The sequence below is a fragment of the Symphalangus syndactylus genome, chromosome 10, assembly GCF_028878055.3.
Source record: "Symphalangus syndactylus isolate Jambi chromosome 10, NHGRI_mSymSyn1-v2.1_pri, whole genome shotgun sequence".
NCBI classification, from domain to species: domain Eukaryota; kingdom Metazoa; phylum Chordata; class Mammalia; order Primates; family Hylobatidae; genus Symphalangus; species Symphalangus syndactylus.
The window spans coordinates 7,176,128-7,201,978 of record NC_072432.2 but is presented as its reverse complement, the minus strand read 5'-3'; the positions used below and the strand labels follow the sequence as shown (position 1 = coordinate 7,201,978).

The 25,851-nt window shown below is 40.1% G+C and overlaps 1 long non-coding RNA gene across 1 annotated transcript in view; it reads right to left on the bottom strand.

The window, feature by feature from the left end:
- Positions 1–18,720, bottom strand: part of LOC129491808 (uncharacterized) — a 146,954-nt gene extending 128,234 nt beyond the window's left edge. Inside the window, exon 1 of the long non-coding RNA XR_010113790.1 lies at positions 18,641–18,720. This is a non-coding gene — a long non-coding RNA (uncharacterized lncRNA). The remainder of the gene's footprint in view (positions 1–18,640) is intronic.
- Positions 18,721–25,851: the final 7,131 nt, after the last annotated feature.

The window sequence follows — 25,851 nt, the reverse complement described above, 5'->3', positions numbered from 1 at the left end:
GGGGAGCAGCACGATTCTGGAAGAGGACTGGAAGTATTGCTGTGGCAATATTGGAAAACACAATCTACCCCAGATGTTGTGGGAAGTCAGGGACCCCCAAGAGAGGGACCTGCTGAAGCCATGACAGAAGAACATAAATTGTGAAGATTTCATGGACATTTGCTAGTTCTCCAAATTAATACTTTTATAATTTATTACACCTGTCTTTACTGCAATCTCTGAACATAAATTGTGGTGTTGCCAGAAGTCAGGGACCCTGACTGGGGGACCTGCTGAAGCCATGACACCCAAGTATGTCCAAATCTGTTGCTCATTTTCACTGACTCATTCTGTGGACATGTTTTTATTTGTGGTGGGAAATAAGAGTGAAATTATCAAGCAATTGGATTGATTTAACTATATAAGAATTTGTCAAATTGCTCTCAAATAGTTTTGCTGTTTTTCAGTCCCCCAAGCAATGGACAGAGTTCCACTTTCTCAAAACGTCGCCAGCACTTGGTGTGGGCAGTCTTTCCATTTCAGCCAGTCTACTGGATGTAAAGTGGTGTCTCCTGGTGGTTTTAATTCACAGTTTTCTGATAAACAATGCTTAGGACTGTCAAAGATTATTGCTCATGTGACTGTCACATGTCACAGATACATTTTCTAAATGTAAACTCTGATGGAGTATGAGAAGTATACTTTTTAAGGGATCAGCAACAGTGAAAGGAATGTGGAGAAAGTGAATGAAGCAGAGGGAGAAGTTGAATTGAGGTGCAGGCTTGACGAGGTCTCAGTGGACCTAGCAGGGACCTCCAAAGAAAACATGGACAATAAGCTGTGTCCCCTTGAGCCTTGGATGTCCATGGCCTCAGGCAGGGCAGCTCCTCACAGCTTGGCAGACCCGATGCCCAGGGGCTGCCTGCTAACCACTCTCCTAGAAAGTAGTGGCATGTCCTTCTTCAGGGAGTCCACGCCAGTGTCTCCACATGGGCCATGCCCCTGTCTCCATCACTCATGGCCCTGCCAAGACCCTGTCTTGTAAATTTACGTCTGCTGCCCAATGTCATTGGGTTGTTTGAATTTTCATCTCTCCCATGGGAATTCTTCATATATTCTGGATACAAATCCTATATCAAATGTGTGTTTTACAAGTATGTTCTCTGAATTTGTAATTTGACTTTTCATATTCTTACTATCTATTGAAAAAGGGATATTTTAAATATTTATTTCCTTTTTGTTTATTGCTTTTTTGTGTAATATATAAGAAATAGTTGACCCTGAAGTCTCAAAAGTATTCAATTTTTTATATACACTTTACATTTTCAGCTTTTGCATTTAGGTCTGTTATCTGGTGGTGGGCAGAATAATGACCCCCAAAGATATCCACATCTTCATCTCCAGAACTCATGAAGATATTATGTTATCTTATGTGGCAAAAGGGACTTTGCAGGTGTCATTAAGTTAGGGCCTTGAGGTGGGAGGTGTTCCTGGATTTTCTAGGTGGCTCCTCTGAAATCATGAGAGTCCTTGGGAGGGAAAGAGGAAGGCATGGGGTCAGTCAGAGAGATGTGAGGAAGGAAGGATGTGGAGGTGGGAATAACGTGACTGTTGGCTTTAGAAGAACCTGTCTGTTCCCATCAATTTGTTGATCATTAGATTACCTTGTAACCCTTTTAATGTTGTAGAATCTGTTGGGATGCTCTCCATCTGTTTGAGGAGCAGCAAGGAAGTCAAGGCTTCTAGAGAAGATCATCGAAGAGAGAAGTCCCAAGAAGCATCACTGGAAATAATGAAGACTGGCCTGCGTCAGGCCTAGGGCCCTGAGGGACTATGGCTTTCACTTCAGATGGATTTGAGCAGAAAGTGGCATGTTCCTACATTAAGTGGATCATGCTGATGGCTGTAGAGAGAAGAAAGCTGGGGGATGCAGAGTGATAAAAGGAGGAAGTAAATCTGAAACCAGCAGCTGCAATCAACCCAGGAAGGGATGCTTTGCCTCCACCTAGTCTGGACACAGGGTGAATAAGCGGCCATTGGATACTGCAGGTTTGGAGGGCAAATTCAACAGCATATGCTAGTAACTGAGCATGGGAACTAAGAAAAAGAGAAAAATCAAGAGTATGTGTGAGTTTTTGCTCAAAAAGTTGGAAGAACCAAATTGCCGTTTACAGGCGTGAAGAATTTGCAAGATCAAGCTTAGGTCTGTGGGTGGAGGAAAGATGAAAATGGATTTGGTGGTGGATGCCTTCAGTTCAGGAGGCCACTGATGAACCGAGTCGTACAGGTGCCAAGAGAATGGATGGAATCGTCACAGAGGTGAGTGAAGAGAAATCCACGGGGGCTAGAGGACCGAGTGCTTATCAGAAGATGGAGAGGACGAGGACTCAGACTGGGAGAAAATGAGCACCAGTGGCGTGGAAGGGAAACCGAGAGAAGGAGGCTCCTGGAGTTCAGTGAAGAATGCCGTGGGGGGAGGGCAGGCAGTTCTGTCAAAGCTGCTGACCACTAAGCAAGGGGGGCTCCCAGGCAGGAACACTGGGTTTACAAACATGGCAGACAATGGTGTTACTACTTGGGGGAAATATGTAAACCATGTTATCTTCAAATTAACTGTAATTTTGAAGTCTTGTAATAGTCATGGAGCATCCCTGTGGTTTTCTGAGTCATCAACCAAAGAAGAATCCTGTCTTCTCCGCGGTAGAGTCCCCATTCCTTCCTCACTGCCAAGGCCTGGAAGCCCTAAGCCTGGATCATGTCCCGGAACAACGCATAACAGCTCTGGAATCTCCAGTGTTCCAGAATGACCTGGGAAAGATGAAGACCAAGCCAATCTCAAGGCACTAGGAGAACTTTCAAACCTTCATAAAATCAACATGCTTCACAGGGAATAGCAAAAGAATATTTAACAGAGATGTGGAAGAAACCGTTTTGCACTAGAAATTGGGATCTGAGAAATTTCTTCTCAGCATACTGAAAAGAGAATGCCTGCTCTCCATCACAGGTCCAAAGCTGTATTTTCTCTTTTGTATTCACAGGATAAAGTCTTCTGGGCATCAACACTCAAGATTTCTGGAACCGAGACCTACATATTGAAGATTCCAGGTTGTGTAACTATCATTATTCAATGATGCTTTCACAGCAGGACCAGGAGGTTGGCTTGATTTAAAATATCATATCTGCAGATGCATGGACATTCTAATCATTATCACTAGATTAAAGATGAGAATCTCTAAAACTCTTCCACTTGCAGAAAAGTTGATCCCACCCTATTTTAATGTTAAGTCTCTACCAATGTAATGTTTATGACCATCGATTGTTAAAGATCTTGTCTAGCTGACTTCCCTGGTCCAGCTTGTCTGCCTTTCCTCTCTGAGTACCTTGGTTGCTATTCAAATCTTAACTCAAATGCCACCTCTTCCACTTCTTGCTCCAGTCACCTGAGCAAGCTGTGGTTCTGACTTTAATCTCCACTCCCAGGGCAATAGCATCACCAACATGGTAATAATCATATTTTGTTAGGCGATAAAACTGTTTGTATTCGTGTATACAAATGCATATCTTAACTTCTGTGGTGCACAATAAACTGTTTCAGAGCAAAAATAAGTCTGACTTATTGATAGCTACTTCACAACTCCGGGCAAAGTGCCTTGCACATAGGTGTTCCATAAAGTTATGCAAATACCCTAGCCAGAAATATTATAGATATTACTAATTGCCAGCATCTCAACTGAAGGTGAAGCTCAAGGTTGCTTATGAGAGGGAGAGATTGAAAATGAGAGAGAGATAGAGAGAGAGAGAGACTCAATGGTTAATATTTAGCTGATGATGTGACAAAATAACAATTTCAGCTGGAAGAGAGAAATTGACACAAAGCATTAAACAAAAGCGAAGATGAAATGATATGGAAGATGATGCTGATGAGAATAAAGTAAGAGATTCATTGCTGAAAGAGGCACCATGGAGAGTTTCAACTCAATTGATGGTTGGTGAGATCTAGATCGTAAGCATGAACAAATACCCTGCATGCAATAAAGAATTGGAGTTAGCAAGCCAGTACGCTAACAAGCAGAGAAAAATTATGTGCAGTGCTTGAGGTGATAATAGGATTCGAAAAGAGAAACTTATAAAGAGAAAGTGAATGAGGCGGTGAAGAGCTGTATAAAAATTTTATCTGGAATAGTTTAAGGGATAACTTTTGTATTTATGCAAGACAAAAAAATACTGCACTGTTAAGATGAAAAGTTATAAATGATGGCAAGGATTTGGTTTAAACTTTCAAAAGCACATTCATCTATCAAAATGTCTCTTTGGATTTGCATTTTGCGGTCGGCATACTCTGGCAGGGATGAGAGAAGAAACCGCTAAGTAAGAGGTGTGTGTCCTATTTAAGTCATCTCTTTAAGCCATCTCTTCCTGGAAAGAGGACAGAGACACACAGGGTCGGGGTTCTAGGGCAATAATAGCCAATGGTGCCAAGATAGTTGTGCTAAAAGAAGACCAGAGATTACCAATTTTCCTTGGAGTTTGGACATTCCCTGCTGTTTTTGGACTTTTAGGTGCCGGAAATTTCCACGTCGCCCTGGACACCTAAGAGCGTGTAGAGCTCCCCTCCTTCTCCCCACGTCCCTCCCCTGCTGCACTGCCTGGCCAGTTGTCCACGGGAAACTGACACCCTCATCCTATATCATATTCTGGACACGCAACCCCTTGGATCTAAAGCCAAAGTTATTCTTCGCCACGTTGTTCCTTTTGTTTTTCAAGTTCTGGTTCACCTTAAGTACACACCTGCCTGTCATTTGGACCCCCCATGGGACATAGAAAATGATTGCATTTTTTTCTCTTTAGTGTGTTAAAAATCAACCTCGAGATCACCTTTTTCCTATACCTGCTCCCTAGTGGAGCCCGTTCTGCACACAGGTGTCAGCTTTTTCTGGATTCGGGACAGGTGCAGCCCATTCCTGCTCAGGGCTGTTAGAAGCCTCAGCTGGTTAGATGTATCTATGGTGATAGCAGAGGATGGTCCTCTGCCTTTCAGGACCATAAAGTTCAGAACCAGCTTGCTCCTCCTTAACAGGCATTTACTTTCGCGTTCATTGTGAGTTTTACACATGGCAAGTCTGTTTATAAGGGGTCTGATATGGTTTGGCTGTGTCCCCACCCAAATCTCATCTCGAATTGTAGCTCCCATAATCCCCACATGTCACGGAAGGGACATGGTGGGAGGTAATTGAATCATGAAGGCGGTTACCCTTATACTGTTCTCGTGACGGTGAGTTCTCACGAGATCAGATGGTTTTATAAGGGGATTTTCCTCCCTTTGCTCTCATTCTTCTTTCTCCTTCTGCCACGTGAAGAAGGACATGTTTGCTTCCCCTTATACCAAGATTGTAAGTTTCCTGAGGCCTCCCCAGCTGTGCAAAACTGAGTCAATTAAACATCTTTCTTTTATAAATTACCCAGCCTCAGGTATGTCCTTATAGCAGTGTGAGAACAAATGAATACAGGATCCATATGAATGGTTGCATTTTATTTATCCAGAAAAGTGTATACAAATTCTTCTGTGTGTGAGACTGATTAGGTGATGCGGTAGGATGGGAAGACAGATACCTGTCACTATGTCTCACACAGAGAAGCCTTCCATATGACATCTGGAGGATGATCAGCAGCCCCAAAGTGTACTTGCTCCTTTTTTTCCTCAATTACATTCAATGGTGATTTTTCTGTTTTGTTGTTTTTACTGAGAGCCAGGATTTTTAGTTATTAATTTGACCTCACTTTTTTTCTCTATTTTATCAATTCTTGCTCACATCTTCATTATATCCTTTCTTGTACCATTTCATGAATGACACTCTACTCCAATTGAGTCCAGTCCATTCAATAAATTGGTCCTACCATGTGTTAGTTTCTTGCCACTGTGGCAACAAGGTATGAAATGGGAGGCTTCAAACAAGAAATCTGTTCTCATCACAGCCCTGGAGGTCAGAAGTCTGAAGTTGAGGTCTCAGCACAGGTGCACTCACTCCGAAGGCCCCAAGGTGGAAGTCTTCCTGTCTCTTCCAGCTTTTAGTGACCGCAGGCACTCCTTGGCTTGTGGCCACATGGCTCCAGTCTTTATGGACACACAGCTTCTCCTGTGTGTCTGCCCAAGCTCCCTCTGCTCTTGTCTTACAAGAATGCTTGTGAGGGTGTTCAGATAATCCAGGATGACGGCATCTCAAGATACTTCATTTTATTACATATGCAAAGACCCTTCTTTGTAAGTAAGCTAATATTTTAATGTTACATGAATTAGAAAGTGAAGATGGAAAAATTCATCCCTTGGTATCCACAAGGGAATGGTTCCAGGATCCCCTATTGATATCAAAATTCACAGATGCTCATGTCAGATATAAATGGTGCAGTATTTGCATATAACCTATGCATATCCTTGCATAAACTTTAAATAATCCATAGGTTACTTATAACACCTAATACAACATAAATGATATGTAAATACTTGCTATGCTTTATTTTTATTTGTATTTCTATTGTTGTATTATTATTTTTATTGTTTTCAAAATATTTTCAACTAGCAACGGGTTGAATGTGTGGATGTGGAACTCAGGGATACTCAAGGATGTAATTTGGAGGAGGTGATGGGGCATATCTTTTTTCAGTTTCCCACACAGACTATGTTTATGTAATTCCCTCTCTTGTTTACCAATATCTTTACTCATCTTCATTTTTGGAATCCTAGACCCATCATGTAGAGTTTATTTTTCTTGAAAAATATCCTCTGTTAGATGTTTTTATGTAAGCGGTTACTTCCATCAGATGGAAACATCCTTATTTTCCCATATTATTGAGTAACAACCTCTCTGGGGTTAGAGCTCCAGTGCCTTTTATCATCTGTTGTTTGTTTTCAGTATTAGAACATCATTGTTTGGTATTGAGAAGTGGTAATACATGGTCTCAGTGTAATTTATTTTTATATGTCCTATTTTGAGTTCCTTGTTAATCTAAAATTTGAGGAATATATTTGTTCACACTTTCTGGAAAATGAATCATCTCTCCTCTTCTGTCTTATCAACTTCCCTCTTCTGATACTTTTAATGGAAATTGGAGTCTATCATTGCATCCTTCATAACTCTTCATTTCTATTTGATATTTTCTATTTGTCATCTCTAATCAATTCTGATGAATTTATAAAGCTCAATCACCTATTTAGTTCATTAATTTCTTCTTAAGATATGTCAAATAATTGGATTTAATTGCCATATCTATGCTTTTAAATTTGTAGATGCTCCACTTAATTTACAGAAATATCAATTTTCCCATTCTTCATACATCACGGCTTCTATTATTTGGTCTGTTTTAATCAACTCAACCATATTTTTTAGAATTGATCTTAATATTACTACTCTCTTATTTTTAGTTCTTAAGTGTCTAATTCTACCTTTTGTTGTGTTTTTTGACTTTGATTTTTGTGATGTCCCCACAAAAATCTATTTTCCAGTTTTATAATAAAAATAGAAAACACAGTGTTTTCATGTGTTTTCTATTTTTATTATAAGCTCTTTTATGTTAATTTGTTTTTATTTAAAATCCCTTAAGTTTAGTTATTTTTCCAGCTTGTGTCATTTACACACAAAGCTTGCTGTTTAAATTCCAACCCCAAACCAATGTGATATAAAATTCTAAATTCTGAATTATCATTTTGGGTTTTTTCTTCCACTTACAGCCCAAACAAAAACAGGCAGCTATCACTGATGTTCATATGTTTTTCAAGAGGTGTTCATATGGATGATCTAACATTTTTCTACTGTTCCTTTCCATAGGGGAAAATCATTTTATGATTTTTGTTTAATGCCATACACTCATTTCCAACACCAATCTTCATGAAGATATTCAAACAAAAACTTACTAGGTTATCAAGACCATTAATACATTTCCCCCAAGTGCATTTGCTCATGCAAAAGATACGCCTGAATAAATAAGGTCACAGAAATTTTCCAAATTATTTATAGACACCAAAGCATAGATTCAGATTTAAGAATTACAACCATTCAGGACATAGGCGTGGGCAAGGACTTCATGTCTAAAACACCAAAAGCAATGGCAACAAAAGCCAAAATCGACAAATGGGATCTCATTAAACTAAAGAGCTTCTGCACAGCAAAAGAAACTACCATCAGAGTGAACAGGCAACCTACAGAATGGGAGAAAATTTTTGCAACCTACTCATCTGACAAAGGGCTAATATCCAGAATCTACAATGAACTCAAACAAATTTACAAGAAAAAAACAAACAACCCCATCAAAAAGTGGGCAGAGGACATGAACAGACACTTCTCAAAAGAAGACATTTATGTAGCCAAAAAACACATGAAGAAATGCTCATCATCACTGGCCATCAGAGAAATGCAAATCAAAACCACAGTGAGATACCATCTCACACCAGTTAGAATGGCCATCATTAAAACATCAGGAAACAACAGGTGCTGGAGAGGATGTGGAGAAATAGGAACACTTTTACACTGTTGGTGGGACTGTAAACTAGTTCAACCATTGTGGAAGTCAGTGTGGCGATTCCTCAGGGATCTAGAACTAGAAATACCATTTGACCCAGCCATCCCATTACTGGGTATATACCCAAAGGACTATAAATCATGCTGCTATAAAGACATATGCACACGTATGTTTACTGCGGCACTATTCACAACAGCAAAGAGTCGGAACCAACCCAAATGTCCAACAACGATAGACTGGATTAAGAAAATGTGGCACATATACACCATGGAATACTATGCAGCCATAAAAAATGATGAGTTCATGTCCTTTGTAGGGACATGGATGAAGCTGGAAACCATCATTCTCAGTAAACTATCGCAAGGACAAAAAACCAAACACCGCATGTTCTCACTCATAGGTCGGAATTGAACAATGAGAACTCATGGACACAGGAAGGGGAACATCACACTCCGGGGACTGTTGCGGGGTGGGGGGAGGGGGGAGGGACAGCATTAGGAGATATACCTAATGCTAAATGACGAGTTAATGGGTGCAGGAAATCAATATGGCACATGGATACATATGTAACAAACCTGCACATTGTGTACATGTACCCTAAAACCTAAAGTATAATAATAAAAAAAAAAGAATTACGATGAACAGCAATCAAAATGGATAAGTATCCACACACACTCACACAAATTAAACCTAGCAATACAAATTGTGAAAGGATATCTAGAACAAAATGGACTTACTTACATGTAGGTGCAAGTGTAAATTGGGAAATACATTTTAAAAAAAATTTGATATTAGGTAGTAGTGTTGAAGATGTACATATCTATGAGTCTGTGATTTAACTCATTGGTATTAGAGTACACCCTAAAGAGAGTCTTGAGCACGGTCCCAAAGAAACACATGTAAGAATGTTCAAATATCAGTGTTTGGAATAAAAATGAGGAAAATGACTATCAATAGAATAATAAATACATAAATGTTGATATATTCACACAATGGAATATTTTCTCACAATTAAAAATAAATGACATAATTATATGTAAAAACTAAACAAATATTAGAAATATTATTAAAGAAAAATAGTTTTTAAAAATCATTTCACACATGTCCTAAACAAGTAAAACTATAAAACTTTGCTTCATTGCACACACACACATACATACACACCTTTTAAAAGCAAGTAAATAGAAAATTGTGAAGTAAGCAACTCCAAATTCTGTTTTTTCATAAAAGCTGTGAAAACCTGGCAAAATTGTTAGATTCAACATTTTTAGAAATCAGGAAATGAACCAAAGGCTTGCAGCACCCTGGGGGACACTTTTTTAAGAAAAAAAGAGCTTATTCTCAGAAGCAACAGCAAACTCCAGAGAGATTTGACTTACCCCAGTACCATTTCTCCCTCCCCAGTGTAATGGTCATCATAAAAGTAACAGCTCACATTCCCTGGACTTTGTATGTTGAAATCCTAACCACCAGTATTTCAGTGTGTAATCTTATTTGAGGAGGAGCATCTTTACAGAGATAACCAAATTAAAATGAGGTAACTGAGTGGATTCTAATCCAGTATGACTAGCATATTAGGAACATTTGGACACAGAGGCATGTACAGAGGAATGGAGACATGAGGCCATGCAGGAAGAAGACAGCCAGCTGCAAGCCAAGGAGAGAGGACTGGAACAGATCCTGCCCTCAGAGCCCTAAGAAGGAACTAATGCTTCTGACACAGAGGTTTTGAACTTATGGCTTCTGGAACTGTGTGACAATACAGTTCTGTTGTTTAAACCATCCAGTTTGTGGCACTTTGTTATAGTAGCCCTGGAAACCTACTAGAGAGGAATTAAAAGAATCAGATGAAAATTCTCCAATTGGGAAGTACTGTACCTGAAGTGAAAAATGCACTACAGGGTCTCAGTAGAAGATTCATGCAGGCAGAAGAAAGAATCTGTAAGCTTGAGGGTAGGTCAATTGAGATGACACAGTCTGAGGCATAAAAAGAAAAAATATTTTTTTTAAATGTAGAGTTTTATAGACCTGCAAGAGACCATCAAATGTACAAGCACACACAAAATGGGGCCTCAGAAAAAGACCAGAGAGAGAAAGAGGCACAAGTAATATTTCAAAAAATAATAACCAGTTTCCCTAATGTGAAGAAAAATTTTAATCTACACATAAAAATGTTCAACAAACCCCAATCAGGATAAAATCAAGGAGATCCAAACTAAGATATGTTAAAACTGAATTGTTGGAAGTCAAAGACAATCTTGAAAACAGTAGGAGGAAAACAACTTGTAACACACAAGGGATGCTTGGCAAAATTAACAACAAGTTTCCCATTAGAAACAATGAAGTTCAGAAAGCAGTGGGATGATATATTTAGTGTTGAAGAAAACACTGTCAACCAAGAATATTATTTCCAGAAAAGCTATGTCTTCAAAAATGAAAGAAAAATTAAGATATTACCAGATAAACAAAAGCTCAGAATCTGTTGCTATTAGTGCTAACTTACAAGGAATGCTAAAGGGAGTCCTTAAAGCTGAAACAGAAGGACAATCAACAATATCTCAAATCCACCTGAAATAATGAAGGACTCAGGGGGTGATAACCACATAAGTAAAAATAAAAACAGTATAAGTGAGTTGTTTTGTTTACAACTCCTTCTTTATCTTTTTTAAAAATGATTGCATAAGATAATAATTATAAATCTAGGTTGACGGTAAAACACTATATAAAGAAGCTACTGTGAAAATCACAGCAAAAAGTGGGGAGCAGAACTAGGTAGAAGCAAAATTTTTAATATTTTTAAGACTAAATTGGCATTAATTTAAACTGGATTGGTATAATTTAAGATATTTATTGTACTCTACAGGACACCCACTATGAAAATAACTCAAAAAATATAGTAAAGGAAATGTTAAAGGAATTGAAATTGTATGCTAGAAAATGTTTATTTAATGCAAAGAAAGCAATAATGGAGAGTGAGAGAAAAAAGGTATAAAACATATATAAAATAGTTAAGTGGCAGAAATCCTTACTTAACAGAAATTTCATTAAATGTAATTGACTAACTTCTACATGATAAAAGGCAGAGATTGTCAGGACATATTTTAAAAATTATCATACTATATGTTATATATAAGAGACTTATGTTAAATTCAAGGACACAAATGGATTGAAAGTAAAAGGATGTAATTTATGGAAATAGTAACCAAAAGAGAGCTGGGGTGGCTATACAAATATCAGTCAAAATAGACTTTAAATTAAGAATTGTTATAAAGGACAAAGAAGGACATTATATGTTTATAAAAGGGTTAATTCATCAAAAATATGTAACAATTATAAACATGTATTCACCTAAAAAAAATCAAACTGATGAAGCAAAAATTAACTTAATAAGTTAAGCAAAAATTAAGCAAAGATTAACTCTCTTCAACAGTTTGGTACATTGTTTTTAGGTGAATAAGTATTTGTAAATGTTATATATTTTTAATGGATCAACTCTTTTATAAACATAATTTGAAAGAAGAAACAGACAATTTACGAAAATAGAGATTTTAATAGTCCACTTTCAGTAATTGATAAAGCCTCTAGAGTGAAGATCAGTAAGAAAACGAGACTTGAATTATATGCCAACCAGACATGGCATCTATAGAACACCCCATCTAACAATTGCAGAATACAAAATTTTTTCAAGAGTACATGGAACATTCTCCAGGGTAGGCCACATGTTAGTCCATAAAATAGGTATTAATAAGTTAAAAATCTAAAAATCCACATATGTTCTCTGACTTTAAAGGATCAAAATTAGAAAAAAATAGAATTCACAAATATGTGAAAATTAAACAACTTTTTATAAAACCAATAAAAGTGGAGAATCACAAGAAAATACATTAATATGAACGAAAATGAAAACAAAAGATGCTAAAATTTATGAGATATAATGAAAGCAGTGCTCAGATCAACATTTGTAACTGGAAATGTGAGCACTATGAAAGAAGAAAGATTGCAGACATATAAACTAATCTTCCATTTTAAGGGGATAAAAAATAGAAGAGCAAACTAAACCCAAAGAAATAAGAAGGAAAAGAATAATAAATATTGTCAGGACATAAAATAATTAGACAATAGAAAAAACAAGAGAGAAAAATCAATGAACCTCAATTTTGGTTCTTTTAAAATATAAACAAAATTGACAACACATTGGAATATTGACCAAGAATAAAAGACAAAAAGGTCCAATTACTAAATTAGAAGTGAAAGAAGATATATTACAATCAAACTTAAGGAAATAAAAAGGATTAATAGAAATACTATAAACAACCAATTGCCAACAAATTAGATAACTTAGATGAAATAAAAGAACTACCAAAACGGACACAAGAAGAAATGGAAAATAAGATTAGACCTACAACCCCTAATATATTAAATTAGTAATAAAAAAATCCACCCACAAAGAAAAACCCATCTACAGTAGGTTTCTCTGATAAATTTTACTACATGCTTAATAATGAATTCATAGTAATTCTCTTCAAATTCTTCCAAAAAAGAGAAGAAGTATTGTCCTTTGAAGAACAATAGTTTTTAATTTTGATTAAATTCAATTTATCATCTTTTGTTTCATTGCTTATGCTTTTGATGTCTTATCTAAGAAACTCTTCCCTAATTCAAATGCACAGCAATTTACTCCTATGTTTCTTGTAAGAGTTTAATAGTTTTATGTCATATATTTAGCTCTTTGATTAATTTTGTATTTGGTGCGAATCAGAGATCAAATTCATTCTCTTGCATATGGATATTCAGTTCCCAGAAACATGTGTTGAAAAGACAATTGCTTCCCCATAGGGTGGTCTTGACACCCTTTATTTCCATACTCTTCATGCTGTCCCATTGGTCCATATATCTATCTTCATGTCAGTTCCACATTGTCCTGATTCCTATAGATTTGTTGTAAGATTTGAAATCAGGAAGCATAACTCCTTCAACTTTGTCTTCTTCTTCAAAAAGGTTTGGTTTATATTGGGCCATCTGAATTTTCATGCGAATTTAGTATCAGTTTGTCAATTTCTGTGCCAAAGACATCTGGGATCTTGATAGGATTATATTCAATCTGTAGATCAGTTGGAATAGTATCCTATATTACCAACATTAAGATGTCTATTTCATGAATATGAGATATCTTTTTATTTATCTAGATCTTTTTTAATTTCTTTAAACAATTTATTGTAGTTTTAAGAGCATAAACATTCCGCTTCTTTTGCTATAATTATTCCTAATTCAGTGCTATCATAAGTAATTTTTTTCTTAATTTTAATTTTGTATTGTTCATGTCTAGTGCACAGAAATAGAAGTAATTTTTATATATTAATTTTGCATACTGCAACATTTCTGAAGTCATTTAGCAGTTTTAATTATTTTAATATATTTGTTAGAATTTACTATATACAATTATGTCATCTTCAGCTACATATGGTTTCACTTCTTCCTTTTCAATCTGGATGCCTGGTATTTCTTTTGCTTCCCTACTTGTCCTGGCCACATCTTCCAGTTTAATATTGAAAAGAAGTGAAAAGAGTGGAATCCTGCCTTGTTCCTTATTTTATTGAGACAACATTCAGCCTTTACCACTGAGTATGACGTTGGCTTTGAGAGTTTTATAGATGACTTTTATCAGGTCCAGGAAGACCGCTTCCATTTTTATTTTGTTAACAATTTTTATCATGGAGAATGTTGGATTTAATTAAATGCTCTTTTTTTAATCTATTGAGATGATTATATATTGTTTATCCTTTATTCTATTGATACGGTGTATTTCATTAATTGATTTTAGGATGCTAATCCCATCTTTCTTTTATAGGTAAATGCCCCTTGGTCATGTTATATAATCCTTTTATAGGTAGATGGTTGTTTTGTTTGCTACTACTTAGTGAAGAATTTTCTTACCTATGTTTTTAAGATATATTCATCTGTGGTTTGATTTTCTCACTATGTCTTTTGTCTGGATTTTGCTATTAGAGTAATATCAGCCTCATGGAATAAGTTGCAAAGTGTTTTCTGTTTTTTTAAGAGTTTGAGAAAAATTGATGTTGATTATTAAGTGTTTGGTAAAATGTAACAATAAAGCTAACTAGGTCTTGGGTTTTTTGGTGGGTAGTTTTGGGATTACTAATTTAATCCTTTAATCTCTTTACTAGGCCCATTCAGATTATCTATTTCCTCTTGAGTTAGTTTGAATAGTTTCTGTCTTGCTGGATGCTTGTCCATCTCATCTAAGCCATCTAATTTGCTGTCATGCAGTTGTTCATGGGTCAATGAACTTCCAACTTTTACACAGCTAGCCAATTATATACTTTATAACAATTATCTTACAATAATCTTTATTTCTATAGTATTGTCAGTAAGTCCGTCTTTTTTTGCTCCTTTGGGAAATGATTCTTCTTCCCTTTCTCTTTGGTCAGTCTAGCTAAAAATCCATCAATTTTCTTCTTTTCAAATAACCAACTGTTAGTTTCATTGGCTTTCTCTGTGGCTTTTCTATTCTGTATTTCATTTAATTATGCTCTAATATTTGTTATTTCCTTTCTTCTCATGGCTTTGTGTTTAGCTTGCTCTTCATCCACCTGATATCTTAGTTTGAGATTAGATTGTCAATTAAAGATCTATCTGGCTTTCCTTATGTGCATATTTTCAGCCATAAATTTGTCTTTAAACACTGCATTAGCTGCACCACATAATCTTTGTCATGTTGTGTCCTCATTTCATTAATTTTGAAGTATTTTAAAATGTATCTTGTAGTTTCTTTTTTACTTGTTGGTTATTTAGGAATGTGTTAATATCCATATACATGTGAATTTTTCAAATTTCTTTCCATTATTGGTTTCTAATTTAACCCCTTTATGGTTAGAAAACATTATGTTTAAATTTTTTAATTATTTAAATGTATTAAGGCTTTTTATGGTATATTATGGTCCATGCGGAAGAATGTCCTATATGCACTGGAGGATAATACCTATTCTTTCTTGTTGGGTGGAATGTTCTATAGGTAGCTGTTACGTGTAGTTCACAAGCAGTAAGTTATTATGACTAATTAATCATTAAGGTCTTATATGTCCTGGGGGATATAATGGTTAAGGCTGACCCCAAAGTTTAAGGAATGAATAATCTAACTGGAGAAGTACACATGAGAAATTGATGCTCAATAAAATACAATATTCATGCTACAAATTATGGATATAGAAAATAATTATTCTGAAGTGTCTGATACATTGAGAAATATGATATTTGGAGCAGGGAAGATTCTAGGAGAAGTGGGGCTTGAGTATTGGACATGAAAGACGGGTAGGATTTGTCTGACATATAATCAAGGAAAGGATTAGGAATAAGCCATTTAAAATGACAGGGCTTAGAAACCATGTGGTTAGTATAAATCAAACTTGAGACATACAGACTAAAGGAGTTGACAACTCAATGGGAATAAAACATAAAATAATGAAGGAAGGGTAAGCAGATAATTTGGAAATCAGACAAGAATTATGTGAGAGTGATTGCTAATTCAATAATTTAATGAATCTGCACATCTAGTCATCACCTTTTGCTTTGTGGTACCAAATTTGTGTTCATATCTTTATTCTCATGCATTCATTTACATCTATTTGAATAATGCTCAATTTATTGCTTAAAACCTCTAAGGACAAATATTACCTACCTGACCTCCAAAGTTATCTGCTTTCAAGTAATGCTATTATGAAACACAAATCCCAATTTTTAGTCTGAGTGAATATCTATGTATTTTCTCATATTCCCTTAAATTCACTGACCCTGATTGTTAAATGGCTATTTGTGTTGAATCCTGGAAAACTACAAATAATCGATGCTTTTTGATGTGCATGCACTTTAATTTCATGTGGTTCAACTAATTAGCATATCCCTTTCCGGAAAATTCCAAAGCAGAAAGCCCAGAGATGTGTGGCTTTGCTAGGTGCTGACATGGTCTCACACTATGTCAGTGACCCACCGGACAGAGGCTTGTGGAACCATTACCCAAGTGAACTGAGCCATTTCATTCTTTAAAGGAAATAAAGCTCACGGAATCTCAAGCTTTCCTTTTCGTCCGCGTGCCTTAATTTACATAACAAATTTGTTCCAAATTGTTCCTGTTTGTCTCCTAACACAGCAAGCCCCTTATGGAGGCCTAATGAACACATTTAATGAACCCATAGTAATCCATTTGTAAAGGACAAATTGGATTGTAACTTAAAGAATCATTCCAAATATTTATTTACAAAATTAGATATGCATAGGTCCATGGTTGAATATATAGGTCTTATCTGTTTTGGACACATTCAATGTCTCTGAATACAAATTAAAATATTATTTTTCCCTTGATCTTGAATTTTTACACTTGAAGTAAAGAAGGAAATCTGTTTCTTAAATGTTAGATTTATTACATTGTATCTGCACACATCTCTATCTGTATGTATGTATAGATACATATAATTTTATAATTTCTTAGACTTCCTCCTATAGAATATAGCAAGAAACTTTCAATCTATAAATTTAAATGTGTGTGCACAGTGGTATTTCAATAAATACGTCATCAAAAATGGAATACTGAGATGAAAATATGGCGTTTTAATAAATGTTATAAACTCTTTTTTAAATGGCAAGTTAGACAATTCACAGGGCCTATTCTTAATTTTCCATGTACTGAAACTGATAATACCATTCTAACATGCAGAATGATTATGATTATACTAGTATTAAAGACAAAACGTGAAAATCAGATTGTAAGTCATGCAAACCAGAGAAAAATAACTGTCCGCATATTTCCTCAAGGTTGTCTCATAACTTAGAGACTGTTTTGTGGCTTTATTGTAGATATAGTTTGGTTACAATTTCTTCTGCCACTCTAATTTCCATGACAATCTAAATATTTGTTTTGGAGTATTTTTGTAATTTAGGAACTCTAACTTTGAAAGGTTAATGGACTTTCAACTTTTACACTTCTTCTCAATAATAGAGCTGTGTCTAGAATTTAAGGGCTGTTTTCAAAGCCTCCCTCTTTTTTCTCCTCTCTTCTCTGCCTCTCTATCCCTCTATGTGTGTTTCTCTCTCTGTCCCTCCCCTTCTATTTAGAAATATAACTAATAGCATTAATTAATTTTATGTGTCAACTTGGCTGGGTGTGGCATGCCCAGATATTTAACCATGATTTTGGGGGTGTCTGCGCGAAGGCTTCTGGACATGATTAACACTGGAATCAGTAGACTGAGAAAACAAATTGCCCTCGCTAAGGTGGATGGTTCTCACCAAACCATTTAAGTCCTGCAGAGTAGACAAAGTCTGCATGATGAATAACTCTCTCTTGGCCGGGCGCGGTGGCTCACACCTGTAATCCCAGCACTTTTGGGGGCCAAGGCGGGCAGATCACAAGGTCAGGAAATCGAGACCATCCTGGCTAACACGGTGAAACCCTGTCTCACTAAAAATACAAAAAATTAGCCAGGCGTGGTGGCGGGCGTCTGTAGTCCCAGCTACTAAGGAGGCTGAGGCAGGAGAATGGCGTGAACCCAGGAGGCGGAGCTTACAGTGAGCCGAGATGGTGCCGCTGCAATCCAGCCTGGGTGACAGAGCGAGACTCCGTCTCAAAAAAAAAGAAAAGGAACTCTCTGTCTCTCTCTGCCTGAGTGTCTGAGCTGGGACACGGATCTACCTTGGCCTCAGACTGGACCTCACCACTCTGGCTGTCCTGGGTCTACAGCTCAGCCTCCAGCACACTGTGAGTCCGGTTCCTATCAAAAATCTCCTATTGCTTCTACTCCCTGGAACATCCAGACTAATATGCACATGTGTGTATATATTACCAACATACACATCTGAATATTCACAACACACACACACACACACACGACACAGATTCTGGGAGTGGTTTCCGACAGCACCCTCCACTCCTTGCTGGCGTGAGAACCGTCTCTTGACGGCTGCTGTCTGTCAAGGGAGATCTGGGATGACTAAATGGGATGTGAAATTGTGTCACCCACGCCTAGAACATGAGGCACGATGTTGGTTGGTTTCAGCTCTGCACCTTACACAGCATACATAGCTTGGAAATTAATCTTATACGTTTTCTTAAAAGGAAACCAGCAGTTGTGACACTCACCTCTGCAGCATTCTCCCCTCACGGCTGGCTACACCCTGCTTCTCGGCCTGATCCAGTCTCCGCACCGTGTTGCTAGGTGATTCTCAACGCGGCTGCGTTTAGGGAAGCGTATGGACACGCGCATGCGCACACAGGCCTGCACGCATGCGCACACAGGCCTGCACGCGACAGCGCCTCGCCCACGCTGGCTCCGCACGCGTAAGTGAAGCCAGCGGAAGCTCCCCACTGTCGCCGCGCTAGTAACTGAAATATCTGCAGGAGTTATTTTAAGGAATTACACATAGAAACAGCAATAAGTTCAAATTGTCTTAATGAGAAAATATTTATTTCGATTAAAAATTGGAATTTTGAGAATACTTACTGCTTTATCATATTCCAAAAAATGTTTAATGCTGAATCTTTTAAAAATTTTCTTAGGCCGGGCGCGGTGGCTCACGCCTGTAATCCCAGCACTTTGGGAGGCCGAGACGGGTGGATCACGAGGTCAGGAGATCGAGACCATCTTGGCTAACACGGTGAAACCCCGTTTCTACTAAAAATACAAAACAGCCGGGCGTGTTGGCGGGCGCCTGTAGTCCCAGCTACTCGGGAGGCTGAGGCAGGAGAATGGCGTGAACCCGGGAGGTGGAGCTTGCAGTGAGCCGAGATCGCGGCACTGCACTCCAGCCTGGGGGACACAGCAAGACTCTGTCTCAAAAAAAAAAAAAAAAAAAAAAAAAAAAAAAAAAATTTCTTTACTTATTTTCTATAAAACTGATGCTTTTTCTTTTCCGTTGGCATCTATTTGTTTTACTCATATTTCATGAGAAAAAATTTCTTATAGTGAATAATGTCCTTGAATATTAGAATTGATTTTTAAAAAATATTTACTAAAAGCATCTGTAAAATTCCTATGCTAGACATACAGAATACGGTGAGAGACAAGCCATCGTTCTTCCTCTCCAGAAGATTACAAATCTTTTCTTATTATGAATACCCATTCTTTGTCCACGGTGAACGGGGCTTCATTTTATCTGATTTTTTTGTAATTATATAATAACATGTGCTTACTGTAAAAAGTAGCAATAATAATAATAAAACGTTATCTCCCTTTTATCCATGGAATATTCGTTCCAACACCCCTGTGGATGCCTGAGATGGCAGCTTGCACCAAGACTTGTATGTATTATGTTTCCCTGTACTTACATATCTATGATAAAGTGTTGTCTATAAATTAAGCACAGTAAGAGATTAACAACGACACCTAATAAAAATAGATCAATGATAACAATATACTCCAATAAAAGTTAGGTGAATGTGGTCTCTTTCTTTCGAAATATTTTATTGTGCCATAGTTTGGGTAGCCCACGGGTAACTGAGCAACTGCGTAAGGGGGACTACACTAGTAATAGGATAAAGTAAAACAACCTAAACAAGTTATACAAAAGAAAATATTCATCTATAAATATCCCAGCTCTGCTGTGTTGGAGGCAACTCTGTGGCTCATCCCTGGCGCCCACGCAGGGACGGGCAGTGGCACCAATGTGTTCCCAGGACACTCACAGTTCTCTGGCGCGCGCTCCCGTCGCCCTGGCCTCCCCCAGCTGCTCTGCCCTCTGTGCCTGCCAGGCGCCAACGCTGTGGCGTGGGCCTCCCAAACCTTCCCCCGGGGCACCATGGAGAAACACACGCCAGGCGGACACGAGGCGCGGAGCGCACCGTTCATGTTTCAAACATGATTGGAAATTTTTCACATCACCTCCTACACAGCGAACTCTAATTTTAATGAGTAGAAATAATGCACCGGCTTGTTTGTTTTTATGATCTGCATTCCCAGGAGTAGAATTGTTGGGTAAGAAGAGAGGTGTGCTCTTCACTCTCAAACTCTTTGCACACTTTTCCTCTGTGCCTGGCTGTGGTTGCAGTGGCCGGGTGTGTGCTGCTGAAGGTCCGTTTTACCAAGAACCCCCATATCTGGAAATTCAAAATGTTCCCTTTTGTGGCTCTCTGATGCCTTTCCGGTCATCTTTTTATGTGTTTCTTGTTTTCTTTGCCATCCTTCTTTCTCCATTTGCCTCTGCTCCCAGCTTCTGGGGTAACCTTAGCAAGGGCAGACCTCCTTCCCAGGGGGGATCACTGCCATGTCCCTCATCTGCCGCAGAGGGGGGTCACTGCCGCACCTGTTATCTGCAGAGGCAGCTGGGAGGAGACGGAGACCCAGCCACGCTCCCTGTGCCATCTCTGTTGCTGGAGACCTCCAAGCTTGCCACCTCTCTCTGGCTACAGGGACCCCCAGGCCAGCCCACCCACCTGTCCAGGCACAGGGCTCCTGGCCAACGTGCCCAGGTTTCCATCTGAGCTGGCATTGGGTGTACCCAGCCTGGAGAGCCCCCCGCTGCCAGCCTGGACCGTGCTCTGCTCGGGAAAGCTCATGGTGGGCGGCACCAGCTGAGGGAGAGTCCAAGGGTGGCACGTGTGCAGGCCTGGGTACCCACCCCCCGCCGTGAAGGCCACGCCCTGGCATTGTTACCTGTGGGAACCAGACCTGCACCTACAGGATAGATTTTCTTCCTCTCTCTCACACTGAGGCCTCTGATAGAGGAGGTTCATTCTCCTGAGCCCCTGCCATCTGACACTGCCATCTGACACTGCCATCTGACACTGTCGTCATCTCTGCCTGGGATGAGGGTTAGAATTATTATTATTATTATTATGAGACAGAGTCTCACTCTATTGCCCATGTGGGAGTGCAGTGGCACCATCTCAGCTCACCGCAACCTCTGCCTCCTGGGTTCAAGCGATTCTTCTGCCTCAGCCTCCCAAGTAGCTGAGACTTCAGGCGCCCACCACCATGCCTGGCTGATTTTCTATTTTTAGTAGAGACGGGGTTTCACCATATTGGCCAGGATGGCCTTGAATTCCTGACCTCCTGATCTGCCTGCCTCAGCCTCTCAAAGTGCTGGCATTACAGGCGTGAGCCACCACGCCCGGCCAGAACTCTGTCTTAACTGGTGCCAAGATCTGGCTTTGGTGACAGATATCTTATCTGTCAGAGAGGATTGCTTAGACCCTGGAAATATCCCATCAGCAACAATCTCATATGTGTCCAAATGAGGCAAGTAGCATGGAGAGAAAAGGCCAGTTCTGAAAAGGACGGGTGGCCACGTCACGCTATGTCATCACCTACCTGTGTCTCTGTGCTGCATTTATAAAGAGTCCATCATCAACAGTTAATCCTCGAAACACCACTGAGACCAGGAAGAACCCTCAGAAGCAGTAAACCATATGAGAATCCACTCTTCAAAACAACATCTGCAGGCAGACGCCGGGCAAATCAGTCTAACAATGGCAGGGTGACAGGGTGCACCTCTCAGGGCTCACTTCGGCTCTGCGTGGAGAGGGGGGCAAGTCATGGCCCCGCAGGTTTCTTCTGGTCTCTGATTGTGAATCAAGGTAAGGGTGTATCATAGAAAGTAAGAACTTATATTTTTCAGGGTTTGTAGGTTCCAGAGTGCTTTCCTGTGCATTCACATGACGTAGAAACGCAGCCGCTCTCTGAAGCCGGAACACTGAGTGTTGGAACCCACACCTGCAGCCACGGGGAAACTGAGTCCCGGGTGCTGCAGCAGGGCTGGGGTGGGCCCAGTGCCCTCTCCGGGGGTCTTGATGGCCTGGCCTGTTTCTGGCTTAACTCGCCTTTGTCATCTTGTGGCAGACAGAGCCTGACACATGGTGACCCTTGATGAGTGTGATGAAGGAAGGACGAAGGAGGGACAAATTGAGTGAATGGACATGATAGAATAAATGTCCACACGTGCGAGATTTTCATTCCCAGAGTCTCTACCCGACCTGTCACCACGCCCTCCAGTCTCTCTCCAGAGGCAGAGCAGGCAGCGAGGTGTAAAATCACTGCATTCCCAACTTCCCTACACATGGATGGGGTCAAGGTAAAGACGCCAGGAGCTGTGCTGTGCCCTGGTTCTCCCGGTGCAGCCAAAACACACTTCATCACAAACACGTGTGTTTTAACATCCCTTGCAAGGGTGTGAGAACAACCTACTTATTGTCACTGAACCCAGAGGAAAACGACGGAAAGGGACTGGCTGTGGCATCTGCCCACGACGGTGAATATCTCCCTTCAGGTGGAAGCAGCAAGTCCGTGACAGGGATTCTGTGATGACATCCTACCGAAAAGTAGATCTGTCTGGGGCCAGAAAGAGTTCCCTAAACTCCAGAGAGAAAATGCTGTACCACACTGAAGCGGAGTAACAGAGGGCCTCGGGAAAACAGGTGGATGCTGGAAGAGGAGAGGCCCTTTTTAAAATTCAATCACAAATTGAAGTCTTTTTTTTTTTTTGGCTCTTGGATTTGTTGTTCCCAAAAACGAAGTGCACAACACACTTAGGAAGAAATGATGGGATATTTCCCACCTCATATTTTATGCAGATCATCATCATTCCATATGTTGTTTGGCTTGTTTATGAAGTTTAAGAGTAACTATTTAGAAAAATGCACGCCTAATGGGGCCTGAGGAAGCTGATGCTTTTAGAGAGAAGTCCATATGTTTCTGCTCACACATACATTTTTCCAAGATATAGATGCTCCCTGTGTGTCACTTGCTCCTCCATAAATTAATTTCCTTATGCACCTTGGCCTTGGTTTTATATTAAAAATTGAAGATATTTCATCTCCTAAAAACGATAATTTATATTGAATATTACATTTGGTGATTCTGTCCCGTTTGAGGTTTGTTGCAAGAAAACTCTTATTTTTACCAATGTTTATCATTTGTAGACTAACCTAAGGTATGATTTTTACAAGAAAATCCTGCTTGTTACATAGCTACATAATTTCTTTTTTTTTTTTTTTTTTTTTTTTGAGACGGAGTCTCGCTCTTTCACCCAGGCTGGAGTGCAGTGGCGCAATCTCGCATAGCTACATAGTTTCAAAAATATCTATCTTGCTGTCTTTGTGCTTACCCCACACCAACCGTGCTCCTAAAGATGGTTAAAGAAGCTAGGACTCCCTCTTCCTCCAGAGGCTCCTTCATTCTAGAGTCGACAGCCTGGATACATGCTGAAGAAATGGAGGAAAGACCCATTTGTTCGGATTCATCATAAACAAGCCCGTGAGGCTGTGGGGGTGTCAGCTACCTCACCAGGGCCAGGCTGGGCTGAAGTCGTGGCCCGCTCAAAGGCGTCACAGTGGAGCCCTATTGTTTCTGTGGCTACAGAAGCAGGTCTGAACTGTGACCTCCAAATTCACAGGCGAGGTGGTGCAGGAACGAACAGGTACAGCCTGGTGTCATGAGGGCCTGAGGTTTAAAGGAAACAGAAGTGGCCCGGCCTGGATGCACCAGTGAGGATCAAGGTGGGCCCAGCTGGCACGTGGGATGCTGGGTAGGAGGATGGGGGAGGGGAAAACAGCCCCCCGAGAGGCGGGCAGCCAAGGCCGCTGTGCCCTGAGGCTCTGGTCAGCCTGAGGGAAAAGGTGAAAGGCAGGGCTGAGAATGGGAGACGGTGCTGACAACAGGCTCACAGGTCTGGAAGCCCATATAGCAGGACCTCAAGAACTGAGGAAAATGGCCAGGCACAGTGGCTCACGCGTGTAATCCCAACCAAAACTTCAGGGGACTGAGGCAGGAGGATCACCTGCGGTCAGGAGTTCGAGACCAGCCTGGCCAACATGGTGAAACCCTGTCTCTACTAAAAATACAAAAATTAGCTGGGTTTGGTAGAGGGTACCTGTAAACCCAGATGAACCCAGAAGGCTGAGGTGGGAGAATCGCTTGAACCAGGGAGGCGGAGGTTGCAGTGAGCCGAGATTGTGCCATTGCCCTCCAGCCTGGGTGACACAGCAAGACTCTGTCTCAAAAATAAAAAAATAATTGAGGAGAAATGTGAATGAAACAAAGTGGTGGAGAGATGGGGGCATGGAGAGGAGGCCCCACTGCAGGGCCCTGGGCACGTAGCCTGAAGGACCTCTGATGACGGGGTGCTTGCCGAGAGTTGGTCAATACCGCTGTGTATTGCATCTCTGTGGTGTGTCTGTTGCAGAACTCTCATTGCTTTGTCTATATCCCTTCTCATCAGAAATCGAAGCCCTTTCCTTCTTTTATTTTCACCTTCTGCAAAGACAGGTCCACTCTCCCTCACTGAAGGGGCCCATCTCCCGTGTGCCTGGCACCCTCCTTCCCTCTTTACCTCTCATCCCTTCTGCTGCCTCCTCTCCTCCACGCGTGTGGGTCTATTCTAAGGGTTGGCATGCTTCAGGGAGCGAGCCATAGTGCACTTTCTGTAGGAAGTGTTCCTTGGGGGTGATTGAAGCCTCATGACCAAACTTGTCATTTATTTATTATTTTTGAGGCAGGGTCTCACTCTGTTACCCAGGCAGAAGTACTGCTTTTGTTCACAAATGACATTTCTCTGTGTAGGAAGATGTTCTAGTTAATAATGTGTTTATTGTGGGTGTGCAGGTTAAAAATTCTGGTACTGCTATGCATTCCCCTGGAATTGAATAGCTAAGTGAATGGATGTCGGTGGCTGGGTAATAAATAGGTATAAATAAATAGCACGATCACAGCTCACCACAGCCTGGGCTTCCTGGTGCTCAAGTGATCCTCCCACCTCACGCCTCCTGAGTAGCTGGACCACAGGTGCATACCACCTTACCCGGCTAATACTTGTGTTTTTTTGTAGAGACAGGGTTTCACCAAGCTGCCCAGGCTGGTCCCGGGCTCAGGCAATCCACCCTCTTCAGCCTCCCAAAGTGTTGAGATTACAGGCATGAGCCATCACGTCCAGCCTTGTCACGTATTTAAGCACTGGTGGCCAGGCACAGTGGCTCACGCTTGTAATCCCAGCACTTTGGGAGGCCGAGGCGGGCGGATCACGAGGTCAGGAGATCGAGACCACAGTGAAACCCTGTCTCTACTAAAAATACAAAAAATTAGCCGGGCGTGGTGGCAGGTACCTGTAGTCCCAGCTACTAGGAGAGGCTGAGGCAGGAGAATGGCGTGAACCCGGGAGGCGGAGCTTGCAGTGAGCCGAGATTGCGCCACTGCGCTCCAGCCTGGGCGACAGAGCCAGACTCCGTCTCAAAAAAAAAAAAAGAAAAAAGAAAAAAGCACTGGTAATATCTTTATTACTTTGTGGTCCTTTCAGTTGCCACAAAAAACACAACTTGAATTTAGCTTGTCCCTTGCCACCTAAATAATGGCCTCCCGATTACCC